Source organism: Oncorhynchus nerka, linkage group LG5 (assembly GCF_034236695.1).
Source record: "Oncorhynchus nerka isolate Pitt River linkage group LG5, Oner_Uvic_2.0, whole genome shotgun sequence".
NCBI lineage: Eukaryota > Metazoa > Chordata > Actinopteri > Salmoniformes > Salmonidae > Oncorhynchus > Oncorhynchus nerka.
The window spans coordinates 28,160,081-28,185,090 of record NC_088400.1 but is presented as its reverse complement, the minus strand read 5'-3'; the positions used below and the strand labels follow the sequence as shown (position 1 = coordinate 28,185,090).

The window sequence follows — 25,010 nt, the reverse complement described above, 5'->3', positions numbered from 1 at the left end:
GACAAGGTACAAATCTGTCGTTCTGCCCCTGAACAGGCAGTTAACCCATTGAAAATAAGAATTTGTTCTTAACTGACTTGCCTGATTAAATAAAGGTAAAATAAAAAAATAAAAAAATATAATGCATAGTGACATGCTGATGGCTCCAAGTCTCCATAGCCCCCCCGCCCACGATTCCTCCATAATCATGTGGCACTTGATTACGTGGCGAGGGCTGTGCATCTGAGGCAGAGTCACAGACACAGACCAGAGACACATTCCTGCACTGCCCTTTCTCTCTCTCTCTCTCTCTCTCTCTCTCTCTCATTATCTATTTCTCTCAGTTTCTCTGTCTCCTCCCCCTCCACCTCTTTCTCTCAGTTTCTCTGTTTCTCCTCCCCCTCCTCTGCCGCTTTCTCTCAGTTTCTCTGTTTCTCTTCCCCCTCCTCTGCCTCTTTCTCTCAGTTTCTCTGTCTCCTCCCCCTCCTCTGCCTCTTTCTCTCAGTTTCTCTGTGTCTCCTCCCCCTCCTCTGCCTCTTTCTCTCAGTTTCTCTGTGTCTCCTCCCCTCCTCTGCCTCTTTCTCTCAGTTTCTCTGTCTCCTCCCCCTCTGCCTCTTTCTCTCAGTTTCTCTGTGTCTCCTCCCCTCCTCTGCCTCTTTCTCTCTCAGTTTCTCTGTGTCTCCTCCCCCTCTCTGCCTCTTTCTCTCAGTTTCTCTGTTTCTCCTCCCCTCCTCTGCCGCTTTCTCTCAGTTTCTCTGTTTCTCCTCCCCTCCTATGCCTCTTTCTCTCTGTTTCTCTGTCTCCTCTCCCCCTCCTCTGCCTCTTTCTCTCAGTTTCTCTGTGTCTCCTCCCCCTCCTCTGCCTCTTTATCTCAGTTTCTCTGTGTCTCCTCCCCCTCCTCTGCCTCTTTCTCTCTGTTTCTCCTCCCCCTCCTCTGCCTCTTTCTCTCAGTTTCTCTGTTTCTCCTCCCCCTCCTCTGCCTCTTTCTCTCAGTTTCTCTGTGTCTCCTCCCCCTCCTCTGCCTCTTTCTCTCAGTTTCTCTGTGTCTCCTCCCCCTCCTCTGCCTCTTTCTCTCCTCTTTCTCTCTTTCAGTTTCTCTGTTTCTCCTCCCCCTCCTCTGCCTCTTTCTCTCAGTTTCTCTGTGTCTCCTCCCCCTCCTCTGCCTCTTTCTCTCAGTTTCTCTGTTTCTCCTCCCCCTCCTCTGCCTCTTTCTCTCAGTTTCTCTGTGTCTCCTCCCCCCTCTGCCTCTTTCTCTCTGTTTCTCTGTTCTCTCCCCCTCCTCTGCCTCTTTCTCTCTTTCTCTGTTTCTCCTCCCCTCTCTGCCTCTTTCTCTCTTTCTGTTTCTCCTCCCCCTCCTCTGCCTCTTTCTCTCAGTTTCTCTGTTTCTCCTCCCCTCTCTGCCTCTTTCTCTCTTTCTCTGTGTCTCCTCCCCTCCTCTGCCTCTTTCTCTCAGTTTCTCTGTTTCTCCTCCTCTCTGCCTCTTTCTCTCTGTTTCTTTCTCTCCTCTGCCTCTTTCTCTCTGTCTCTGTCTCTCTGTCTCCTCTCTCTCTGCCTCTTTCTCTCTGTTTCTCTGTGTCTCTCTCCCCCTCCTCTGCCTCTTTCTCTCAGTTTCTCTCTGTCTCTTTCTCTCTGCCTCTTTCTCTCTCTTTCTCTGTGTCTCCTTTCCCCTCTCTGCCTCTTTCTCTCTTTCTCTCTGTCTCTTTCTCTCCTCTTTCTCTCTGCCTCTTTCTCTCTGTCTCTCTTCTCTCTGTTCTCTTTCTCTGTCTCTCTGTCTCTCTCTTTCTCTCTCCCCTCTCTCTGCCTCTTTCTCTCTGTTTCTCTGTTTCTCCTCCCTCTCTCTCTGCCTCTTTCTCTCTGCCTCTTTCTCTCTCTTTCTCTCTGCCTCTTTCTCTCTGCCTCTTTCTCTCAGTTTCTCTCTGTCTCCTCCCCTCCTCTGCCTCTTTCTCTCAGTTTCTCTGTTTCTCCTCCTCCTCTGCCTCTTTCTCTCTGTTTCTCTGTTTCTCCTCCCCTCCTCTGCCTCTTTCTCTCTGTTTCTCTGTCTCTCTTTCTCCCCCTCCTCTGCCTCTTTCTCTCAGTTTCTCTCTGTCTCTCCCTCCTCTGCCTCTTTCTCTCTGCCTCTTTCTCTCTGCCTCTTTTTCTCTCTGTCTCTTTCTCTCTGCCTCTTTCTCTCTGTTTCTCTGTCTCTTTCTCTGCCCTCTCTCTGCCTCTTTCTCTCTTTCTCTGTTCTCTCCCCCTCCTCTGCCTCTTTCTCTCAGTTTCTCTGTCTCTCTCCCTCTCCTCTGCCTCTTTCTCTCTGTTTCTCTTTCTCTCTCTCTCTGCCTCTCTCTCTGTCTCTTCTGTCTCTGTTTCTCTCCCCTCTCTCTGCCTCTTTCTCTCAGTTTCTCTGTCTCTCCTCCTCCTCTGCCTCTTTCTCTCTGTCTCTTTCTCTGTTCTCTCTGTCTCTTTCTCTTTCTCTCTTTCTCTCTGTCTCTCCCCTCTCTGCCTCTTTCTCTCTGTCTCTCTCTCTCTCCTCTCTTCCTCTGCCTCTTTCTCTCTCTGTTTCTCCTCCCCTCCTCTGCCTCTTTCTCTCAGTTTCTCTTTTCTCCTCTTTCTCTCTGCCTCTTTCTCTCAGTTTCTCTGTGTCTCTCTCTCCCCTCCTCTGCCTCTTTCTCTCAGTCTCTTTTCTCCTCCTCTTTCTCTGCCTCTTTCTCTCTGTTTCTCTTTCTCTCTGCCTCTCTCTCTGCCTCTTTCTCTCAGTTTCTCTCTGTCTCTTTCTCTCTGCCTCTTTCTCTCTGTTTCTCTCTTTCTCTCTCCTCTTTCTCTCTGCCTCTTTCCTCTCTTTCTCTCTCTCTGTTCTCTCTCTCTCTGCCTCTTTCTCTCTGTTTCTCTGTGTCTCTCTGTCCTCTGCCTCTTTCTCTCTTTCTCTCTGTCTCCTCTCTCTGCCTCTCTCTCTCTCTGCCTCTTTCTCTTTCTCTCTCTCCCCCTCCTCTGCCTCTTTCTCTCTTTCTCTCTGTCTCTCCTGCCTCTCTCTGCCTCTTTCTCTCTGTTTCTCTGTGTCTCTTCCCCTCTCTGCCTCTTTCTCTCAGTTTCTCTGTCTCTCTCTCTCTGTCTCTTTCTCTCTTCTCTCTTTTCTCTGTTTCTCCTCCTCTCTGCCTCTTCTTTCTCTCTGTTTTTCTCTGTGTCTCTCCCCCTCCTCTGCCTCTTTCTCTCTTTCTCTTCTCTCCCCTCCTCTGTCTCTTTCTCTCAGTCTGTCTCTTTCTCTCTCTCTGCCTCTTTCTCTCTCTTCTCTCTCCCTCTCCTCTCTGCCTCTTTCTCTCTTTCTCTCTGTCTCTCCCCTCCTCTGCCTCTTTCTCTCTGTTTCTCTCTGTCTCTTCTCTCTCCTCTTTCTCTCTGCCTCTCTTTTCTCTGTCTCTCCTCCTCTCCTCTGCCTCTCTTCTCTCAGTTTCTCTCTGTTTCTTTCTCTCTGCCTCTTTCTCTCTGTTTCTCTTTTCTCCTGTCTCTTTCTCTCTGCCTCTTTCTCTCTGCCTCTGTGCCTCTTCTCTCTGCCTCTTTCTCTCTTTCTCTCTGTTTCTCCTCTTTCTCTGCCTCTTTCTCTCTGTTTCTCTTTCTTCTCCTCCCCTCTCTTTCTCTGCCTCTTTCTCTCTTTCTCTCTGTCTCTTTCCCCCTCCTCTGCCTCTTTCTCTCTTTCTCTGTTTCTCTCCCCCTCCTCTGCCTCTTTCTCTCAGTTTCTCTTTCTCCTGTCTCTTTCTCCTCTGCCTCTTTCTCTCTCTTTCTCTCTGTCTCTTTCTCTCTGTCTCGTTCTCTCTTTCTCTCTGTCTCTTTCTCTCTGCCTCTTTCTCTCTGCCTCTTTCTCTCTCCTCTTTCTCTCTTTCTCTCTGTCTCTTTCTCTCTGTCTCTTTCTCTCAGTTTCTCTGTCTCTCCTCCCCCTCTCTCTGCCTCTTTCTCTCTGTTTCTCTTTCTGCCCCTCTGCCTCTTTCTCTCTTTCTCTCTGTCTTTCTCTCTGCCTCTTTCTCTCTGTTTCTCTCTGTCTCTTTCTCTGCCTCTTTCTCTCTTCCTCCTCTGCCTCTTTCTCTCTGTTTCTCTCTGTCTCTGCTCCTCCCTCCTCTCTCTTTCTCTCTGTCTCTCTCTTTCTCTCTCCCCTCTCTCTGCCTCTTTCTCTCTGTTTCTCTGTGTCTCTTTCTCTCTGTCTCTTTCTCTCTGTCTCTGCCTCTTTCTCTCTTTCTCTCTGTCTCCTCCCCTCTCTCTGCCTCTTTCTCTCAGTTTCTCTCTGTCTCCTCCCCTCTCTCTGCCTCTTTCTCTCTGTTTTTCTCTCTGCCTCTCTCTCTGCCTCTTTCTCTCTGTCTCTTTTCTCTCTCCCTCTCCTCTGCCTCTTTCTCTCTGTTTCTCTTCTCCTCCCCTCCTCTGCCTCTTTCTCTCTTTTCTCTCTGTCTCCTCTTCCTCTGCCTCTTTCTCTCTGTTCTCTCTGTCTCTTTCTCTCTTTCTCTCTGCCTCCTCTGCCTCTTTCTCTCTGTTTCTCTTCTCTCTGTCTCTTTCTCTCTTTCCTGTGTCTCTCTCTGCCTCTTTCTCTCAGTTTCTCTGCCTTCTCTCTCCCCTCTCTCTGCCTCTTTCTCTCTTTTTCTCTCTGTCTCTTCCCCTCTCTGCCTCTTTCTCTCTGTTTCTCTGTTCTCTCTCCCCCTCTCTCTGCCTCTTTCTCTCAGTTTCTCTCTGTCTCTTTCTCTCTGCCTCTTTCTCTCAGTTTCTCTGTTTCTCCTCTGTCTCTCCTCTGCCTCTTTCTCTCTGTTTCTCTCTGTCTCTTCCTCTCTCTCTCTGCCTCTTTCTCTCTGTTTCTCTGTTCTCTCTCCCCCTCTCTCTGCCTCTTTCTCTCTGTTTCTCTGTGTCTCCTCTCTTCCTCTGCCTCTCTTTTCTCTCTGTCTTTCTCTCTGCCTCTTTCTCTCCTCTGTCTCCTCTCTGCCTCTTTCTCTCTTTTCTCTGTCTCTCTCTCCCTCTCTCTCTGCCTCTTTCTCTCTGTTTCTCTGTTCTCTCTGTCTCTTTCCCCTCTCTGCCTCTTTCTCTCTGTTTCTCTGTTCTCTCTCTGTCTCCTCTGCCTCTTTCTCTCTTTCTCTGTGTCTCCTCCCCTGTCTCTCTGCCTCTTTCTCTCTCTCTGTTTCTCTCTCTCTCTCCCTCTCTGCCTCTTTCTCTCTTTCTCTCTTTCTCTCTCCTCTTTCTCTCTTTCTCTCTTTCTCTGTCTCTCCTCCCCCTCTCTGCCTCTTTCTCTCAGTTTCTCTGTCTTCTGCCTCTTTCTCTTCTCTCTGCCTCTTTCTCTCTGTTTCTCTCTTTCTCTCTGCCCTTTCTCTCTGCCTCTTTCTCTCTGTTTCTCTGTCTCTCTTCCCCCTCTCTGCCTCTTTCTCTCTGTTTCTCTCTCTGTCCTCTTTCTCTCCTCTGTCTCTGCCTCTTTCTCTCTGCCTCTTTCTCTCTTTCCTCTTTCTCTCTGTCTCTTTCTCTCTTTCTCTGTTTCTCTCTCTCTTTCTCTTTCTCTCTGCCTCTTTCTCTCTGTTTCTCTGTCTCTCCTCCCTCTTTCTCCTCTGCCTCTTTCTCTCAGTTTCTCTGTGTCTCTTTCTCTCTGCCTCTTTCTCTCTGTTTCTCTCTCTCCTCCCCCTCCTCTGCCTCTTTCTCTCTGTTTCTCTGTTTCTCTCCCCCTCCTCTGCCTCTTTCTCTCTGTTTCTCTTTCTCTCTGCCTCTCCTCCCCTCCTCTGCCTCTTTCTCTCTGCCTCTTTTCTCTCCTCTGCCTCTTTCTCTCTGTTTCTCTCTCTCCTCTGCCTCTTTCTCTCTGTTTCTCTTTCTCTCTGTCTCTTTCTCTCTCCTCTTTCTCTCTTTCTTTCTCTCTGTCTCCTCTCTTTCTCTCTGCCTCTTTCTCTCTTTTCTCTCTGTCTCTCTCTCCTCTTTCTCTGCCTCTTTCTCTCTGTCTTCTCTGTGTCTCTCTCTGTCCTCTCTGCCTCTTTCTCTCTGCCTCTTTCTCTCTGCCTCCTCTGCCTCTTTCTCTCAGTTTCTCTGTCTCTTCCCCTCTCTGCCTCTTTCTCTCTGTTTCTCTGTGTCTCTGCTCCTCTCTGCCTCTTTCTCTCAGTTTCTCTGTCTCTCCTCTCTTTCTCTCTGCCTCTTTCTCTCTGTCTCTCTGTTCTCCTCTGTCTCTTCTGCCTCTTTCTCTCTTTCTCTGTCTCTCCTCTCCCTCCTCTGCCTCTTTCTCTCTGTTTCTCTGTCTCTCCTCTTTCTCTCTGCCTCTTTCTCTCTTTCTCTCTCCTCTCTCTCTGCCTCTTTCTCTCTGCCTTTTGCTCTCTCTGTCTCTTTCTCTCTCTGCCTCTTTCTCTCTGTTCTCTGTCTCTCTCTCTCTCTGCCTCTTTCTCTCTCTTCTCTGTCTTCTCCTCCCCCTCCTCTGCCTCTTTCTCTCTGTTTCTCTCTGTCTCTCTCTCTCTCTGCCTCTTTCTCTCTCTTTCTCTCTTTCTCTCTTTCTCTCTGCCTCTTTCTCTCTGTCTCTTTCTCTCTCCCTCTCTCTCTGCCTCTTTCTCTCTGTTTCTTTCTCTCTGCCTCTCTCTCCTCTTTCTCTCTCTTTCTCTCTTTCTCTCTGTCTCTCATCTCTCCCTCTCTGCCTCTTTCTCTCAGTTTCTCTGTCTCTTCCCCTCTCTGCCTCTTTCTCTCTGTTTCTCTGTGTCTCTCTTTCTCTCTGTCTCTTTCTCTCTGTTTCTCTGTCTCTCTTTCTCTCCTGTCTCTCTCTGCCTCTTTCTCTCTTTCTCTCTGTTCTCTCTCTCTTCTCTGCCTCTTTCTCTCTGTCTTCTCTCTGTCTCTCTCCTCTCTCTCTGCCTCTTTCTCTCTGTTTCTCTTCTCTCTTTCTCTTCTCTCTGCCTCTTTCTCTCTCTCTGTCTCTTTCTCTCTCTCTGTCTCTTTCTCTCTGTCTCTTTTCTCTGTCTCTTTCTCTCTGCCTCTTTCTCTGTCTCTTTCTCTCTGCCTCTTTCTCCTCTTTCTCTCTGCCTTTTCTCTCTGTCTCCTCCTCTCTGCCTCTTTCTCTGCCTCTTTCTCTCTGTCTCTTTCTCTCTCTGCCTCTTTCTCTCTGTCTTCTCTCTGCCTCTTTCTCTCTCTGCCTCTTTCTCTCTGCTCTCTTTCTCTTCTCTCTCTGCCTCTTTCTCTCTGTTTCTCTGTGTCTCTTTCTCTCTCTGTCTCTTTCTCTCTTTCTCTCTTTCTCTCTCCTCTTTCTCTCTGCCTCTTTCTCTCTGTTTCTCTGTCTCCTCTTTCTCTCTCTTTCTCTTTCTCTCTGTGTTCTCTTTCTCTCTCTGTCTCTTTCTCTCTGCCTCTTTCTCTCTGTCTTCTCTGTTCTCTCTGTCTCTTTCTCTCTGCCTCTTTCTCTCTGTCTCTTTCTCTCTGCCTCTTTCTCTCTTTGTCTCTGCCTCTTTCTCTCTGCCTCTTTTCTCTTCTTTCTCTCTGCCTCTTTCTCTCTGTCTCTCCTCTTTCTCTCTGTCTTCTCTCTGCCTCTTTCTCTCTGCTCTCTTTCTCTCTGTCTCTCTCTCTGTCTCTTTCTCTCTCTGCTCTCTTTCTCTCTCTGTCTCTTTCTCTCTGCCTCTTTCTCTCTGTTTCTCTTTCTCTCTGCCTCTTTCTCTCTGCCTCTTTCTCTCTGTTTCTCTGTTTCTCTCCCTCTCCTCTGCTCTCTGCCTCTTTCTCTCTGTCTCTTCTCTCTCTCTCTGCCTCTTTCTCTCTGCTCTTTCTCTCTCCTCTTTCCTCTCTGCCTCTTTCTCTCTCTTTCTCTTTCTCTCTGTCCTCTTTCTCTCTGCCTCTTTCTCTCTTTTCTCTGTCTCTCTCTCTCCCTCCTCTGCCTCTTTCTCTCTGTCTCTTTCTCTGTCTCTTCTCTCTCTCTGCCTCTTTCTCTCTGTCTTTCTCTCTGTCTCTTTCTCTCTGCCTCTTTCTCTCTGCCTCTTTCTCTCTTTCTCTCTGCCTCTTTCTCTCTTTCTCTCTGCCTCTTTCTCTCTGCCTCTTTCTCTCTGCCTCTTTCTCTCTTTCTCTCTGCCTCTTTCTGCCTCTTTCTCTCTCTTTCTCTCTCTCTCTTTCTCTCTCTGTCTCTTTCTCTCTGTCTCTTTCTCTCTGTCTCTTTCTCTCTGCCTCTTTCTCTCTCTTTCTCTCTCTCTCTCTCTGTCTCTTTCTCTCTGTCCTCTTTCTCTCTGTCTCTCTTCTCTCTGCCTCTTTCTCTCTGTTTCTCTCTGTCTCTCTCTCTCTCTGCCTCTCTTCTCTTTCTCTCTGTCTCTTTCTCTGTTCTCTCTTTCTCTCTGTCCTCTTCTCTCTCTGTTTCTCTGTGTCTCTTTCTCCTCCCTTTCTCTCTGCCTCTTTCTCTCTGTTTCTCTCTGTCTCTTCTCTCTGCTCTCTGCCTCTTTCTCTGTCTTTCTCTCTGTCTCTTTCTCTCTGCCTCTTTCTCTCTGTCTCTTTCTCTCTTTTCTCTCTGCCTCTTTCTCTCTTTCTCTCTTTCTCTCTGTCTCTTTCTCTTTCTCTCTCTTTCTCTCTCTCTCCTCTGCCTCTTTCTCTCTGTCTCTTTCTCTCTGCCTCTTTCTCTCTTCTCTGTCTCTGTCTCCTCCTCTGCCTCTTTTCTCTCTGTTTCTCTCTGTCTCTTTCTCTCTGCTCTCTTTCTCTCTGTCTCTCTTTCTCTCTCTTTCTCTCTGTCTCTTTCTCTCTGTCTCTTTCTCTCTGTTTCTCTGTTTCTCTCTCTCTTTCTCTCTGCCTCTTTCTCTCTGTTTCTCTTCTCTTCTCCTCTTTCTCTCTGCCTCTTTCTCTCTGTTTCTCTCTGCCTCTTTCTCTCTGCCTCTTTCTCTCTTTCTCTCTTCTCTCTCCCCCTCTCTCTGCCTCTTTCTCTCTGTTTCTCTCTCTCTGCCTCCTCTCTGTCTCTTTCTCTCTCTCTCTCTCTCTTTCTCTCTCTCTCTGCCTCTTTCTCTCTGTCTCTCTGTCTCTCTTCTCTCTGCTCTTTCTCTCTGCCTCTTTCTCTCTGTCTCTTTCTCTCTGCCTCTTTCTCTCTTTGTCTCTATCTCTTTCTCTCTGCCTCTTTCTCTCTGTCTCTTTCTCTTTTTCTCTCTCTTTTTCTCTCTGCTCTTTCTCTCTTTCTTTCTCTCTGCCTCTTTCTCTCTGTCTCTTTCTCTGTTTCTCTCTGCCTCTCCTCTGCTCTTTCTCTCTGTCTTTTCTCTGTCTCTTTCTCTCTTCTCTCTGCCTCTTTCTCTCTTTCTCTGTCTTTCTCTCTGCCTCTCTGCCTCTTTCTCTCTTTCTCTGTTTCTCCTCCCCCTCTCTGCCTCTTTCTCTCTTTCTCTTTCTCTGCCTCTCCTCTGCCTCTTTCTCTGCCTCTTTCTCTCTGTTTCTCTCTGCCTCTCTCTCTGCCTCTTTCTCTCTGTTCTCTTCTCTCCTCTCTGTCTCTCTGCCTCTTTCTCTCTTGCCTCTTTCTCTCTGCCTCTTTCTCTCTGCCTCTTTCTCTCTTTCTCTCTGTCTCTTTCCTCTCTCTGCTCTTTCTCTCAGTTTCTCTGTCTCTTCTCTCCCTCTCTGCCTCTTTCTCTCTTTCTCTCTGTGTCTTTCTCTGCCCTCTCTCTGCCTCTTTCTCTCTGTTTCTCTCCCCTCTCTGTCTCTTTCTCTGTCTCTCTTTCTCTCTTTCTCTTTCTCTCTCTCTCTGTCTCTTTCTCTTTCTCTCTTTCTCTCTGTCTCTTTCTCTCTGCCTCTTTCTCTCTTTCTCTTTCTCTCCCCTCTTTCTCTCTGCCTCTTTCTCTCTCTCTGTCTCTCTCTCTCTGCCTCTCTCTCTGCTGTCTCTTTCTCCTCTGCCTCTTTCTCTCTGTTTCTCTTTCTCTCTCTCTCTCTGCTGCTCTTTCTCTCTCTGTTTCTCTCTCTCTCTCCTCTCTCTCTCTGCCTCTTTCTGTCTCTCTTTTCTCTGTCTCTCTCTGTCTCTTTCTCTCTGCCTCTTTCTCTTTCTCTCTGCCTCTTTCTCTCTCTCTCTCCTCCTCCTCTCTGCCTCTTTCTCTCTGTCTCTTTCTCTCTCTCTCTCTCTTTCTCTCTGTTTCTCTTTCTCTCTGCCTTTCTCTCTGCCTCTTTCTCTCTGTCTCTCTTCTCTCTGTTTCTCTCTCTCTCTCTCTGCCTCTTTCTCTCAGTTTCTCTGTTTCTCCCCTCTCTGCCTCTTTCTCTTTTCTCTGTCTCTTTCTCTCTGCCTCTTTCTCTCTGTCTCTCTCTTTCTCTGCCTCTTTCTCTCTCTCTTTCTCTCTGTCTCTTTCTCTGTCTCTTTCTGCCTCTCTCTGCTCTCTTTCTCTCTGTTTCTCTTTCTCTCTCCCTTTCTCTCTGCCTCTTTCTCTCTGTTTCTCTTTCTCTGCTCTCTTTCTCTCTCTCTGCCTCTTTCTCTCTGTTTCTCTCTCTGTCTTCTCTCTCTGCCTCTTTCTCTCTGCCTCTCTCTGCCTCTCTCTCTCTTTTCTCTCTGTCTTCTCTCTGCCTCTTTCTCTCTGCCTCTTTCTCTCTGTCTCTTTCTCTCTCCCTTTCTCTCTGCTCTGCCTCTTTCTCTCTTTCTCTCTGTCTCTTCCTCTCTGCCTCTTTCTCTCTGTTTCTCTCTCTCTCCTCTCTCTGCCTCTTTCTTTCTCTCTGTCTCTTTCTCTCTCTGCCTCTTTCTCTCTCTGCCTCTTTCTCTCTCTGCCTCTTTCTCTCTCTCTCTTTCTCTCTGCCTCTTTCTCTCTGTCTCTTCTCTCTGCCTCTTTCTCTCTGTTTCTCTCTGTCTCTCTCTCTCTCTCCCTCTCTGCTCTTTCTCTCTTTCTCTTTCTCTCTCTGTCTCTTTCTCTCTGCCTCTTTCTCTCTGTTCTCTCTCTTTTCTCTCCTCTGCCTCTTTCTCTCTGTTTCTCTCTGTCTCTCTCTCTGTCCCTCTGCCTCTTTCTCTCTTTCTCTGTGTCTCTTCTCTCTTTCTCTCTGCCTCTTTCTCTCTGTCTCTTTCTCTCTGCTCTGTCTCTTTCTCTCTGCCTCTTTCTCTCTCTTTCTCTCTGCTCTCTTTCTCTCTCTCCTCTGCCTCTTTCTCTCTTTCTCTGTCTCTCTCTTCTCTCTGCCTCTTTCTCTCTGTCTCTTTCTCTCTGCCTCTTTCTCTCTGCCTCTCTCTCTGCCTCTTTCTCTCTTCTCTCTCTTCTCTCTTCTCTCTGCCTCTTTCTCTCTGTCTCTTCTCTCTGTCTCTTTCTCTGCTCTCTTTCTCTCTCTTTCTCTGTGTCTCTTTCTCTCTCCTCTCTGCTCTTTTCTCTCTGCCTCTCTTTCTCTGTCTCTTTCTCTCTGCCTCTTTCTCTCTTTCTCTCTCTCTGCCTCTTTCTCTCTGCCTCTTTCTCTCTGCTCTCTTCTCTTCTCTCTCTGCCTCTTTCTCTCTGCTCTTTCTCTCTGCCTCTCTCTCTGCCTCTCTCTCTGTCTCTTTCTCTCTTTCTTTCTCTCTGTTTCTCTCTCTCCCCTCTCTCTGCCTCTTTCTCTCTGTCTCTCTTTCTCTCTGTCTCTTTCTCTCTGCCTCTTTCTCTCTGTCTCTTTCTCTCTGTCTCTTCTCTCTGCCTCTGCCTCTCTTCTCTTTCTCTGTCTCTTTCTCTCTGCTCTTTCTCTCTGCCTCTTTCTGTCTCTTTCTCTCTGTCTCTTTCTCTCTGCCTCTATCTCTCTTACTCTTTCTCTCTCCCTCTTTCTCTGCCTCTTTCTCTCTGTCTCTTTCTCTCTGTCTCTCTGTCTCTCTGCCTCTTTCTCTCTGCCTCTTTCTCTCTGCCTCTTTCTCTCTGCCTCTTTCTCTCTGCCTCTTTGCATCTTTCTCTCTGCCTCTTTCTCTCTGTTTCTCTCTGCCTCTTTCTCTCTGCCTCTTTCTCTCTCTCTCTGTCTCTTTCTCTCTCTCTCTGTCTCTTTCTCTCTGTCTCTTTCTCTCTGCCTCTTTCTCTCTGTCTCTTCTCTCTCTCTGTCTCTTTCTCTCTGCCTCTTTCTCTCTGTTTCTCTCTGTCTCTCTCCCCCTCTCTCTGCCTCTTTCTCTCTGTCTCTCTTTCTCTCTGCCTCTTTCTCTGCCTCTTTCTCTCTGTTTCTCTGTTTCTCTCTTTCTCTCTGCCTCTTTCTCTCTGCCTCTTTCTCTCTCTCTGCTCTTTCTCTCTGTTCTCTCTTTCTCTCTGCCTCTCTCTCTCTGCCTCTTTCTCTCTGCCTCTTTCTCTCTCTCCCTCTCTCTGCCTCTTTCTCTCTGTTCTTTCTCTCTTCTCTCTCTGTCTCTTTCTCTCTGCCTCTTTCTCTCTGTCTCTCTGTTCTCTCTCTGTCTCTTTCTCTCTGCCTCTTTCTCTCTGTTCTCTCTGTCTCTTTCTCTCTCTTTCTCTCTGTCTCTTTCTCTGTCTCTTTCTCTGCCTCTTTCTCTCTGTCTTCTCTTTCTCTCTGCCTCTTTCTCTCTTTCTCTTCTTTCTCTGTCTCTTTCTCTCTGCCTCTTTCTCTCTGTTCTTTCTCTCTGTCTCTGCCTCTCTCTGCCTCTCTCTCTGCCTCTTTCTCTCTGCCTCTTTCTCTCTGCCTCTTTCTCTCTGCCTCTTTCTCTCTGTCTTTCTCTCTGTCTCTTTCTCTCTGCCTCTTTCTCTCTCTCTCTGTCTCTGTCTCTTTCTCTCTGCTCTCTCTGTCTCTTTCTCTCTGTCTCTTTCTCTCTGTCTCTTTCTCTCTTCTCTCTCTGCCTTTCTCTCTGTCTCTTTCTCTCTGTCTCTCTCTGCCTCTTTCTCTCTGCCTCTTTCTCTCTGTCTCTTCTTTCTCTCTGCCTCTTTCTCTCTGCCTCTTTCTCTCTGCCTCTCTCTCTCTGCCTCTTTCTCTCTGCCTCTTTCTCTCTGCCTCTTTCTCTCTGTCTCTTTCTCTCTGCCTCTTTCTCTCTGCCTCTTTCTCTGTGTCTCCTCTCTCTCCTCTTTCTCTCTTTCTCTCTGCTCTCTCCTCTTTCTCTCTCTCTTCTTTCTCTCTGCCTCTTTCTCTCTTTTCTCTGTTTCTTCTCTCTTCTCTCTGCCTCTTTCCTCTGCCTCTTTCTCTCTGTCTCTTTCTCTCTGTCTCTCCTCTTTCTCTCTGCCTCTTTCTCTCTCCTCTCTTTCTCTCTGTCTCTCTTCTCTCTCTGTCCTCTTTCTCTCTGTTTTCTCTCTGTCTCTTCTCTTTCTCTGCCTCTTTCTCTCTGTCTCTCTGCCTCTCTCTCTCTCTTCTCTCTGCCTCTTTCTCTCTGTTTCTCTTTCTCTCTGTCTCTTTCTCTCTCTCTTCTCTCTTTCTCTCTGTCTCTTTCTCTCTGCCTCTTCTGCCTCTTTCTCTCTTTCTCTGTCTCTCTCTCCCCTCTCTCTGCCTCTTTCTCTCTGCCTCTGTTCTCTCCTCTTTCTCTCTGCCTCTTTCTCTCTGTTTCTCTGTTCTCTCCCCTCTCTCTGCCTCTTTCTCTCTGTTTCTCTTTCTCTCTGCCTCTTTCTCTCTGTTTTCTCTCTGTCTCTCCCTCTTTCTCTGCCTCTTTCTCTCTCTGTTTCTCTGTTCTCTCTGCCTCTCTCTGTCTTTCTCTCTCTGTTCTCTTCTCTCTCTCTGTCTGCTCTTCTCTCTCTCTCTTTCTCTCTTTCTCTCTGCCTCTTTCTCTCTTTCTCTGTCTCCTCTCCTCTCTCTGCCTCTTTCTCTCTGTCCTCTTTCTCTCTCTCTCTTTCCTCTGTCTCTTTCTCTCTGTCTCTCTTTTCTCTGTCTCTTTCTCTCTGCCTCTTTCTCTCTCTTTCTCTCTGTCTCTTTCTCTCCCCTCTGCCTCTTTCTCTCTGCCTCTTTCTCTCTGTCTCTCTCTGCCTCTTTCTCTCTTTTCTCTGTGTCTCTTTCTCTCTGCCTCTTTCTCTCTGTCTCTTTTCTCTCTCTCTCTTTCTCTCTCTGTCTCTTTCTCTCTGTCTCTTTCTCTCTCCTCTTTCTCTCTGCCTCTTTCTCTCTGTTTCTCTTCTCTCTCTGTCTCTCTCTCTGCCTCTTTCTCTCTTTTCTCTCCTCTCTTCTCTTTCTCTCTGCTCTTTCTCTGTCTCTTTCTCTCTGTCTCTCTGCTCTCTGCCTCTTTCTCTCTGTCTCTTTCTCTCCTCTCCCTCTCTCTTCTCTCTCTCTGTCTCTCTTCTCTCTCCCTCTTTCTCTCTGCCTCTTTCTCTCTGTCTCTCTCTTTCTCTCTTTCTCTCTGCCTCTTTCTCTCTGTCTCTTTTCTCTGTCTCTTTCCTCCTCTGCCTCTTTCTCTCTGTTTCTCTTTCTCTCTCTCTCTGCCTCTTTCTCTCTGCCTCTTTCTCTCTTTCTCTCTGCCTCTTTCTCTCTGTCTTCTTCTTTCTCTCTGTCTCTTCTCTCTGCCTCTTTCTCTCTGTTTCTCTGTTCTCTCTCTGTCTCTTTCTCTCTGCCTCTTTCTCTCTTTCTCTGTTCTCCTCTGTCTCTTTCTCTGCCTCTTTCTCTCTGTCTCTTTCTCTCTGCCTCTTTCTCTCTCTCTCTCTTCTCTCTCTGCCTCTTTCTCTCTGTCTCTCCCCCTCTCTCTGCCTCTTTCTCTCTGTCTCTTTCTCTCTGTTCTCTCTCTCTCTCTGCCTCTTTCTCTCTCTTTCTCTGTGTCTCTTCTCTCTGCCTCTTTCTCTCTTTCTCTCTGTGTCTCCTCCCCTCTCTCTGCCTCTTTCTCTCTGTTTCTCTTTCTCTCTCTCTCCTGTCTTTCTCTCTCTGCCTCTTTCTCTCTGTTTCTCTTTCTCCTCCCTCTCTCTGCCTCTTTCTCTCTCTCTCTCTCTCTCTCCCTCTCTCTCCTCTTTCTCTCTCTTCTCTCTGTCTCTTTCTCTCTCTGCCTCTTTCTCTGTCTCTCTCTCTGTCTCTCTTCTCTCCTCTGCCTCTTTCTCTCTCTGCCTCTCTCTCTCTCTCTTCTGCCTCTTTCTGTCTGCCTCTCTGTCTCTTTCTTTCTCTGTTCTCTCTGTTCTCTCTGCCTCTTTCTCTCTGTCTCTTTCTCTCTGTCTCTTCCTCTCTTTCTCTCTGCCTCTTTCTCTCTGTCTCTCTTTCTCTCTGCCTCTTTCTCTCTGTTTCTCTCTGTCTCTCTTTCCTCTCTGCTCTTTCTCTCTTTCTCTGTGTCTCTTTCTCTCTGCCTCTTTCTCTCTCTTTCTCTGTTTCTCTCTCTCTCTGCCTCTTTCTCTTTTCTCTGTCTTTCTCTGCCCCTCTCTGCCTCTTTCTCTCTCTTTCTCTCTGTCTCTTTCTCTCTTTCCTCTCTCTCTGCCTCTTTCTCTCTGCCTCTTTCTCTCTGCCTCTTTCTCTCTCTGCTCTTTCTCTCTTCTCTCTTCTCTGTCTCTTTCTCTCTGCTCTTTCTCTCTGTTTCTCTTTCTCTCTCTGCCTCTTTCTCTCTCTCTTTCTCTCTCTTTCTCTGCCTCTTTCTCTCTGCCTCTTTCTCTCTGCCTCTTTCTCTCTGTCTCTCTCTGCCTCTTTCTCTCTGTTTCTCTCTGCCTCTTTCTCTCTGCCTCTCTCTGCCTCTTTCTCTCTGTTCTCTCTCTGTCTCTTTCTCTCTGCCTCTTTCTCTCTGTTTCTCTCTCTCTGCCTCTTTCTCTCTGCCTCTTTCTCTCTCTGTCTCTCTCTGCCTCTTTCTCTCTGCCTCTTTCTCTCTTCCCCTCTCTCTGCCTCTTTCTCTCTGTTTCTCTTTCTCTCTCTCTCTGCCTCTTTCTCTCTGTCTTCTCTGTTTTCTCTCTGCTCTTTCTCTCTCTCTCTGTCTCTTTCTCTCTGTCTCTTCTCTCCTCTCTCTGCCTCTTTCTCTCTGCTCTCTTCTCTCTGCCTCTTTCTCTCTCCTCTTTCTCTCTGTCTTTCTGTCTCTTTCTCTCTGTCTCTTTCTCTGTCTCTCTCTCTCTCTCTGTCTCTTTCTCTCTGCCTCTTTCTCTCTGTTTCTCTGTGTCTCTTTCTCTCTGCCTCTTTCTCTCTGTCTTTCTCTCTCTTCTCTCTCTCTCCTCTCTCTGCCTCTTTCTCTCTCTTTCTCTTTCTCTCTGTCTCTTTTCTCTCTTTCTCTCTTTCTCTCTCTGCCTCTTTCTCTCTGCTCTTTCTCTCTGCCTCTTTCTCTCTGTCTCTTTCTCTCTTTCTCTGTCTCTTTCTCTGCTCTTTCTCTCTCTCTCTGTTCTCTCTCTGTCTCTTTCTGCCTCTGCCTCTTTCTCTCTGTCTCTCTCTCTGTCTCTCTCAGCCTCTTTCTCTCTCTCTTTCTCTCTGCCTCTCTCTGTTCTCTCCCTCTCTCTGCTCTCTTTCTCTCTTTTCTCTGTTCTCTCCTCTCTCTGCCTCTTTCTCTCTGCCTCTTTCTCTCTCCTTTCTCTCTGTCTCTTTCTCTCTGCTCTTTCTCTCTGTCTCTCTTCTCTCTCTGCCTCTTTCTCTCTTTCTCTTTCTCTCTCCCTTTCTCTCTCTGCTCTTTCTCTCTGTTTCTCTCTCTTCTCTCTGCCTCTTTCTCTCTTTCTCTCTGCCTCTCTCTCTCTGCCTCTTTCTCTCTGTCTCTCTCTCTCTCTCTTTCTCTCTGCCTCTTTCTCTCTGTCTCTTTCTCTGTCTTCTCTCTGTCTCTCTTCTCTGCCTCTTTCTCTCTGCCTCTTCTCTGTGTCTCTCCCCCTCTCTGCCTCTTTCTCTCTGCCTTTCTCTCTGTCTCTCCCCCTCTCTCTGCCTCTTTCTCTCTTTCTCTCTGTCTCTTTCTCTCTGCCTCTTTCTCTCTGTTTCTCTGTTCTCTCTCCCTCTGCTCTCTCTTTCTCTCTGTCTCTTCTCTCTTTCTCTGCTTCTCTCTCTCTGCCTCTTTCTCTCTCTGCTCTCTGTCTCTTTCTCTCTGTCTCTCTCTTTCTCTCTGCCTCTTTCTCTCTGTCTTTCTCTCTTTCTCTCTGTCTCTCCTCTGCCTCTTTCTCTCTGTTTCTCTTTTTCTCTCTTTCTCCTGTCTCTCTCTGCCTCTTTCTCTCTTCTCTCTTTCTCTCTGTCTCTTTCTTCTGCCTCTTTCTCTCTCTGCTCTTCTCTCTCTCCCTCTTTCTCTCTGCCTCTTTCTCTCTGTCTCTTTCTCTCCCTCTCTCTCTCTCTTCTCTCTCTTTCTCTCTGTCTCTCTTTCTCTGTCTCTTTCTCTCCTCTTTCTCTCTGTCTCTCTCTGTCCTCTCTCTGCCTCTTTCTCTCTCTTTCTCTCTTCTCTCTCCCTCTCTCTCTGCCTCTTTCTCTCTGTTTCTCTCTTCTCTTTCTCTCCTCTTTCTCTCTGCCTCTTTCTCTGTCTCTCTTTCTCTCTCCTCCCCTCTCTCTGCCTCTTTCTCTCTCTTTCTCTGTGTCTCTGCTCTCTTTCTCTCTGTCTCTTTCTCTCTCTTTCTCTCTTTCTCTCTGTCTCTCTCTCTCTGCCTCTTCTCTCTCTTTCTCTCTGTCTCTTTCTCTCTGCCTCTTTCTCTCTGTCTCTCTTTCTCTCTCTTTCTCTGCCTCTTTCTCTCTGCTCTTTCTCTCTGTCTCTTTCTGCTCTTTCTCTCTGTTTCTCTCTGTCTCTCTCTCCTCTCTCTGCCTCTTTCTCTCTGTCTCTTTCTCCTCTCTTTCTCTCTGCCTCTTTCTCTGCCTCTGTGTCTCTCTCTCTGCTCTTTCTGCCTCTTTCTCTCTGTCTTTCTCTCTGCCTCTTTCTCTCTGCCTCTTTCTCTCTGTCTTTTCTCTCTGTCTCTTTCCCCTGTCTCTCTGCCTCTTTCTCTCTGTCTCTTTCTCTCTCCTCCTCTTTCTCTCTGTCTCTTTCTCTCTGTCTCTTTCTCTCTCTGTCTCTTTCTCTCTGCCTCTGCCTCTTCTCTCTTTCTCTCTCTCTCTTCTGCCTCTCTCTGCCTCTTTCTCTCTGCCTCTTTCTCTCTGTCTCTCTCTCTGCCTCTCTGCCTCTCTTTCTCTCTGTTTCTCTCTTTCTCTCTGCCTCTTTCTCTCTGCCTCTTTCTCTCTCTTCTCTCTGTCTCTCTCCTTCTCTCTGCCTCTTTCTCTCTGTCTCTTTCTCTCTGTCTCTTTTTCTGTCTCTTTCTCTCTCTCTTTCTCTCTGTCTCTTTCTCTCTGTCTCTTTCTCTCTTTCTCTCTGCCTCTTTCTCTCTGCCTCTTTCTCTCTGCCTCTTTCTCTCTGTTTCTCTCTGTCTCTTTTCTCTCTCTGCCTCTTTCTCTCTGTCTCTTTCTCTCTCCCTCTTTCTCTCTGCCTCTTTCTCTCTGTCTCTTTCTCTCTGTCTCTTTCTCTCTGTCCTCTTTCTCTCTCTCTTTCTCTCTGCCTCTTTCTCTCTGCCTCTTTCTCTCTCTCTGCCTCTTCTCTCTGTCTCTTTCTCTCTTTCTTCTCCTCTGCCTCTTTCTCTCTGTTTCTCTCTGTCTCTCCCCTCTCTCTGCCTCTTTCTCTCTGTCTCTTTTCTCTCTTTCTCTCTGCCTCTCTCTCTCTCTGCTCTTTCTCTCTCTTCTCTCTTTCTCTCTGCCTCTTTCTCTCTGCCTCTTTCTCTCTCTTCTCTCTGCTCTCTCTCCTCCTCTGCCTCTCTCTCTCTCTTTCTCTCTGTCTCTTTCTCCCCCTCTCTGCCTCTTTCTCTCTGCCTCTTTCTCTCTGCCTCTTTCTCTCTCCTCTGCCTCTTTCTCTCTGTCTCTTTCTCTCTCTCTGCTCTTCTCTCTCTCTTCTCTCTGTCTCTCTCTGCCTCTTTCTCTCTGTCTCTTTCTCTCTGTCTTCTCTGTGTCTTTCTCTCTCTCTGCCTCTTTCTCTCTGTTTCTCTCTTCTCTCTGCCTCTTTCTCTGCCTCTTTCTCTCTGTTTCTCTGTTCTCTCTCTCTGCCTCTTTCTCTCTGTTTCTCTTCTCTCTCTCTCTCTGTCTCTCTCTGTCTCTCTGTTTCTCCTCCTTTCTCTCTGCCTCTTTCTCTCTCTTTCTCTCTCTCTGCCCCTCTCTCTGCCTCTTTCTCTCTGTTTCTCTGTCTCTCCTCTTTCTCTCTGCCTCTTTCTCTCTGTCTTCTCTTTCTCTCCTCCCCTTCTCTGCCTCTTTCTCTTCTTTCTCTGTCTCTTTCTCCCCCTCTCTGCCTCTTTCTCTCTGTTTCTCTGTTTCTCCTCTCTTTCCTCTTTCTCTGCCTCTTTCTCTCTGTCTCTCTGTTCTCTCTCCCTCTCTCTGCCTCTTTCTCTCTGTCTGCTCTTTCTCTCTCCCTCTCTCTCTGCCTCTTTCTCTCTTTCTCTCTGTCTCTTTCTCTCTGCCTCTTTCTCTCTGTTTCTCTTTTCTCTCTGTCCCTTTCTCCTCTGCCTCTTTCTCTCTCTTCTCTCTGTCTCTTCCCCTCTCTGCCTCTTTCTCTCTGTTTCTCTCTGTCTCTCCCCTCTTTCTCTGCCTCTTTCTCTCTGTCTCTCTTCTCTCTCCTCTCCTCCTCTCTCTGCCTCTTTCTCTCTGTTTTCTCTCTGTCTCCTCCCCCTCTCTGCCTCTTTCTCTCTGTTCTCTGTCTCTCTCTCTCCCTCCTCTCTCTGCCTCTTTCTCTCTCTCTTTTCTCTGTCTCCTCCCCCTCCTCTGCCTCTTTCTCTCTTTCTCTGTTTCTCCTCCCTCTTTCTCTCTGCCTCTTTCTCTCTGTTTCTCTGTGTCTCTTTCTCTCTGCCTCTTTCTCTCTGTCTCTCTGTCTCTCTGCCTCCCTCTCTCTGCCTCTTTCTCTCTGTTTCTCTCTGTCTCTTCCCCTCCTCTGCCTCTTTCTCTCTGTTTCTCTTTCTCTCTGTCCCTTCCTCTGCCTCTTTCTCTCTGTTTCTCTTTTCTCCTCTTTCCCTCCTCTGCCTCTTTCTCTCTCTTTCTCTGTCTCCTCTTTCTCTCTGCCTCTTTCTCTCTGTTTCTCTCTGTCTCTCTTTCTGCTCTCTCTTTCTCTGCCTCTTTCTCTCTGTCTCTTTCTCTCTGTCTCTTCTCTCTCTCTCTCTGCCTCCTCCTCTGCCTCTTTCTCTCTGCCTTTTCTCTGTTTCTCCTCCCCTCTCTCTGCCTCTTTCTCTCTGTTTCTCTGTTCTCTCCCCTCCTCTGCCTCTTTCTCTCAGTTTCTCTGTGTCTCTCTCCCTCTCTCTGCCTCTTTCTCTCTGTTTCTCTGTCTCTTTCTCTCTGCCTCTTTCTCTCTGCTCTTTCTCTCTGTCTCTGTCCCCTCCTCTGCCTCTTTCTCTCTCTTTCTCTGTCTCTCTGCCTCTTTCTCTCTGTCTCTCTCTCTGCCTCTTCTCTCTGCCTCTTTCTCTCAGTCTCTCTTCTCTCTGCCTCTTCTCTCTGTCTCTTTCTCTCTGTCTCTTTCTCTCTGCCTCTTTCTCTCTGTCTCTCTGTCTCTCTGTCTCTCCCCCCTCTCTGCCTCTTTCTCTCTTTCTCTCTGTCTCTCCCCCTCTCTGCCTCTTTCTCTCAGTTTCTCTGTTTCTCCTCCTCTGCCTCTTTCTCTCTGCCTCTCTCTTCTCTTTCTCTCTGTTTCTCTGTGTCTCTCTCTCTCTCTTTCCTCTGCCTCTTTCTCTCTGTTCTCTCTCTGTCTCTCTCTCCTCTTTCTCTCTGCCTCTTTCTCTCTTTCTCTCTGTCTCTTTCCCTCTCTGCCTCTTTCTCTCTGTTTCTCTCTTTCTCCTCCCCCTCCTCTGCCTCTTTCTCTCTGTTTCTCTGTTCTCTCTGCCTCTCTCTTTCTCTGCCTCTTTCTCTCTGTTTCTCTGTTCTCTCTGCCTCCTCTGCCTCTTTCTCTCTGTTTCTCTGTGTCTCCTCCCTCTCTCTGCCTCTTTCTCTCTGTCTCTCTCTCTCTGCTCTTTCTCTTTTCTCTCTGCCTCTTTCTCTCTTTCTCTGTTCTCTGTCTCCCCTCCTCTGCCTCTTTCTCTCTCTCTGTTTCTCTGTTCTCTCTGTCTCTCCTCTCTGCCTCTTTCTCTCTCTTTCTCTGTCTCTTTCTCTCTGCCTCTTTCTCTCTGCCTCTTTCTCTCTGTTCTCTCTCTGTCTCCTCCCCTCTCTGCCTCTTTCTCTCTGTCTTTCTCTGTTTCTCCTCCCCTCTCTGCCTCTTTCTCTCTCTCTGTGTCTCTCTCTCTGCCTCTTTCTCTGCCTCTTTCTCTCTCTCTTTCTCTCTGTCTCTTTCTCTCTCTGCCTCTTTCTCTCTTTCTCTCTTTCTCTCTTTCTCTCTGCCTCTTTCTCTCAGTTTCTCTGTTCTCTCTCCCCCTTTCTCTCTCTGCCTCTTTCTCTCTTCTCTTTCTCTCTCCTCTGCCTCTTTCTCTCTGTTTCTCTCCCCTCTCTCTGCCTCTTTCTCTCTCTTTCTCTCTGTCTCTTCCTCCTCTGCCTCTTTCTCTCTGTTTCTCTGTTCTCTCTCCCCTCTCTGCCTCTCTCTCTTTCTCTCTGTCTCTTTCTCTCCTCTGCCTCTTTCTCTCTGTCTTCTCTGTTTCTCCTCCCCTCCTCTGCCTCTTTCTCTCTTTCTCTGTGTCTCCTCCCCCTCCTCTGCCTCTTTCTCTCTGTTTCTCTTTCTCTCCTCCCTCTCTCTCTGCCTCTTTCTCTCTGTCTTCTCTCTTTCTCCTCCTCCTCCTCTGCCTCTTTCTCTCTGTTTCTCTGTGTCTCTCTCCCTCTCCTCTGCCTCTTTCTCTCTGTTTCTCTGTTCTCTCTGCCCCTCCTCTGCCTCTTTCTCTCTTTCTCTGTTCTCTCTCCTGTCTCTTTCTCTCTGCCTCTTTCTCTCTTTCTCTCTGTCTCTCCCCCTCCTCTGCCTCTTTCTCTCTGTTTCTCTGTGTCTCTCCCCCTCCTCTGCCTCTTTCTCTCTCTGCCTCTTTCTCTGTGTCTCTCTCTCCCTCTTTCCTCTGCCTCTTTCTCTCTCTTTCTCTGTCTCTCTCTCCCTGTCTCTTTCTCTGCCTCTTTCTCTCTGTCTCTCTGTCTCCTCCCCCTCTCTGCCTCTTTCTCTCTGTTTCTCTTTCTCTCCTCTCCCTCTTTTCTCTCTCTGCCTCTTTCTCTGCCTCTTTCTCTCTGTCTCTTTCTCTGCCTCTTTCTCTCTGTCTTTCTCTCTGTCTCTCCCCTCCTCTGCCTCTTTCTCTCTGTTTCTTTCTCTCTGTCTCTTTCTCTCTGTTTCTCTCTTCTGTGTCTCCTCTGCCTCTCTCCTCTGCTCTTTCTCTGTGTCTCTCTGTCTCTTCTCTCTTTCTCTCTGTTTCTCCTCCCCCTCTCTGCCTCTTTCTCTCAGTTTCTCTCTCTCTGTCTCTCTTCTCTCTCTCTGCCTCTTTCTCTCTCTTTCTCTGTTTCTCCTCTCTTTCTCTCTGCCTCTTTCTCTCTGTTCTCTCTGTTTCTCTCTCCCCCTCCTCTGCCTCTTTCTCTCTTTCTCTGTGTCTCCTTCTCCCCCTCTCTGCCTCTTTCTCTCTGTTTCTCTGTCTCTCTCCCCTCCTCTCTGCCTCTTTCTCTCTCTTTCTCTGTCTCTTTCTCTCCTGTCTCTTTCTCTCTCTTTCTCTCTCTGTCTCTCTCTCTGTCTTCTCTGTTCTCTCTGTCTCTTTCTCTCTGCCTCTTTCTCTGCAGTTTCTCTCTGTCTCCCCCTCCTCTGCCTCTTTCTCTCAGTTTCTCTGTGTCTCCTCCCCCTCCTCTGCCTCTTTCTCTCTGTTTCTCTGTGTCTCTCCCCTCCTCTCTGTCTCTTTCTCTCTGTTTCTCTGTCTCTCTCCTCCCCTCTCTGCCTCTTTCTCTCTGTTTCTCTTTTCTCCTCCCCTCCTCTGCCTCTTTCTCTCTGTTTCTCTTTCTCCTCCTGTCTCTGCCTCTTTCTCTCTGTTCTCTCTTTCTCTTTCTCTCTGCCTCTTTCTCTCTGTTCTTTCTCTCTGTCTCTTTTCTCTGCCTCTTTCTCTCTTTTTCTCTGTTTCTCCTCCCCCTCCTCTGCCTCTTTCTCTCTGCAGTTTCTCTGTGTCTCCTCCCCTCTCTCTCTTTTCTCTCTGTTTCTCTGTGTCTCTCCCCTCCTCTGCCTCTTTCTCTCTGTTTCTCTTTCTCTCTGCCTCTTTCTCTGCCTCTTTCTCTCTTTCTCTCTCTGTCTCTTTCTCCTCTGCCTCTTTCTCTCTTTCTCTCTTTCTCTGTTCTCTCTCTGCCCTCTCTCTGCCTCTTTCTCTCTGTTTCTCTGTGTCTCTTCCCCCTCCTCTGCCTCTTTCTCTCAGTTTCTCTGTGTCTCTCTTTCTCTCTGTGTCTTTCTCTCTCTGTGTCTCTCTCTGCCTCTGCCTCTTTCTCTCAGTTTCTCTGTTCTCTCCCCTCCTCTGCCTCTTTCTCTCAGTTTCTCTGTGTCTCTCCCCCTCTCTGCCTCTTTCTCTCAGTTTCTCTGTGTCTCTCTCCCCTCCTCTGCCTCTTTTTCTCTCATATGCTTGCGTGTGCTTGCATAAAAAGTGCCAGAGAGCTTGCATTGTTTTCTCCCTCGCTCCCTCCCTCCCTCCCTCTTTCCCTCTATCCCATCTAATTGGTAATCACACAGGGCTGTCTATATGTGTCCCTGTGTTTGTGGCTTTCCCTATGCTGGGGGGTTACAGACAGTGCAGTACGGTGTGGCCTCTGGGGGCCCTGCCCATTGAGCATGGTTGAGGGGAGGGACAGTGTTGGTGTTGGGAGGAAAGAAGAGGTCCTGTCTGGGGGGATTCCAGGTGGTCAGTCAGTCACCACGATCAGCTTCCTGTCCTGGCTCCTCCTGTCTGTTCCTGTCTGTTGATGTTCCTGTGGCCCTCACTCTGCCACACTACTTACCTGTCTACCTACCTGTTCTTCTCTCTACCTGGTGCAGCTGTCTCTTGTGCTTGATCTAACCATGTGCCGCCGCCTACACTCGCCTCACATGGTTCCGTCAAGCACCAGGGACCGCTGGACACACCCACCCGGCCCGCCCACACCATATGCCTGCAGCACGGCATTCTGGGACAGATCCACGGCCCCAGCCCTTCTTTCCGGTGATGGTGAGAGGAGGAAAAGAGAAAAGATGAGGCTTCCCTCCGTTCCTTCCCTCCTTCACAGACAGAGACTACAAAGTGGTACACTACAATACTCACTTCTTCCTCCGTGTTGTTGAAGAGTCCTCTTCCTCCCCCTCCTCTTCCTCCTCCTCCTCCGCCTTCTTCTTCTGCTTTCTGTCACCCTGCTGTCCTGCTCCTGCATGGCACTTGTCTGCATCCAAAATGGCACCCTAGTCCATATGTAGTGCACTACTTTTGACCAGGGTCCATAGGGCCCATAGGGCTCTGGTCAACAGTAATGCATTACATCGGGAATAGGGTGCCCTTTGGAAGGCAGCCAGTGTGAGCCAGTGTTTGAGCCAAGCCCAGTGGTTTCCCCAGCAGAGAGAGAGGAAAGAGACCCCAACAGAGCCTCTCATCCGGCGGGCCCTGTCTGGTTCTGGGCTGTGGTTCTTGGAGCTTGCGTTGTCAGAGGCTCTCTTGGATCACTGTTGGAGATGGAATGAGTATCATATACAGCGGTGCCAAGGAAAGGCTTGTGTGATGGAAACCAGACTTACAACCATCCAACACCCGGAGTTACAGAAAAACAACCCTGTATTACTCTGTCAAAACATCTTCAAGCAACTAACATCCTGGAATTGACCTTTCTGTCAACTGTTCTCTTCCAAATGATTTTGTAGGTGTGTGTGTTTTATTTTTAAAATGTTTAATAGCTATGTGTGGGGGTGTTCCTTTGTTCATGTGTGTGTGTTCTGTATAGTGTATGTTTGAGAGGCATTGCGTTCCAGTAATAGGGATATGCATAATTCAATGCCTACAGTAAGCAAGATGGTCCCAGATCCCCAGGACAATGAAAGACAGCACAGGGACCTGGCTAAGCAAATCAGCAGTTGAGGTTTTCCATAAATGTCACAGTTCCGTGATGGTCTGTCCTGTCCACCCTCGGTCCCTCTCCTGTCCCTCTCATGTCCCTCTTCTGTCCCTCTCCTGTCTCCCCTCCTGTCCCTCTGCTGTACTGTCCCTCTCCTGTCCCTCTCCCCTCCTGTCCCTCTCCTGTCCCTCTCCCTCTCCTGTCCCTCTCCTGTCCCTCTCCTGTCCCTCTCCTCTCCTGTCCCTCTCCTGTCCCTCTCCCCTCCTGTCCCTCTCCTGTCCCTGTCCCTCTCCCTCTCCTGTCCCTCTCCTGTCCCTCTCCTGTCCCTGTCCTCTCCTGTCCCTCTCTTGTCTCTCTCCTATCCACTCTCCTGTCTCTCTCCTGTCTCTCTCCTGTCTCTCTCCTGTCACTCTCCTGTCCCTCTC

At 48.3% G+C, this 25,010-nt stretch overlaps 1 protein-coding gene across 1 annotated transcript in view; it reads left to right on the top strand.

Moving 5' to 3' along the window:
• Positions 1-25,010, top strand: part of LOC115123089 (slit homolog 3 protein-like) — a 516,835-nt gene that overhangs the window by 334,794 nt on the left and 157,031 nt on the right.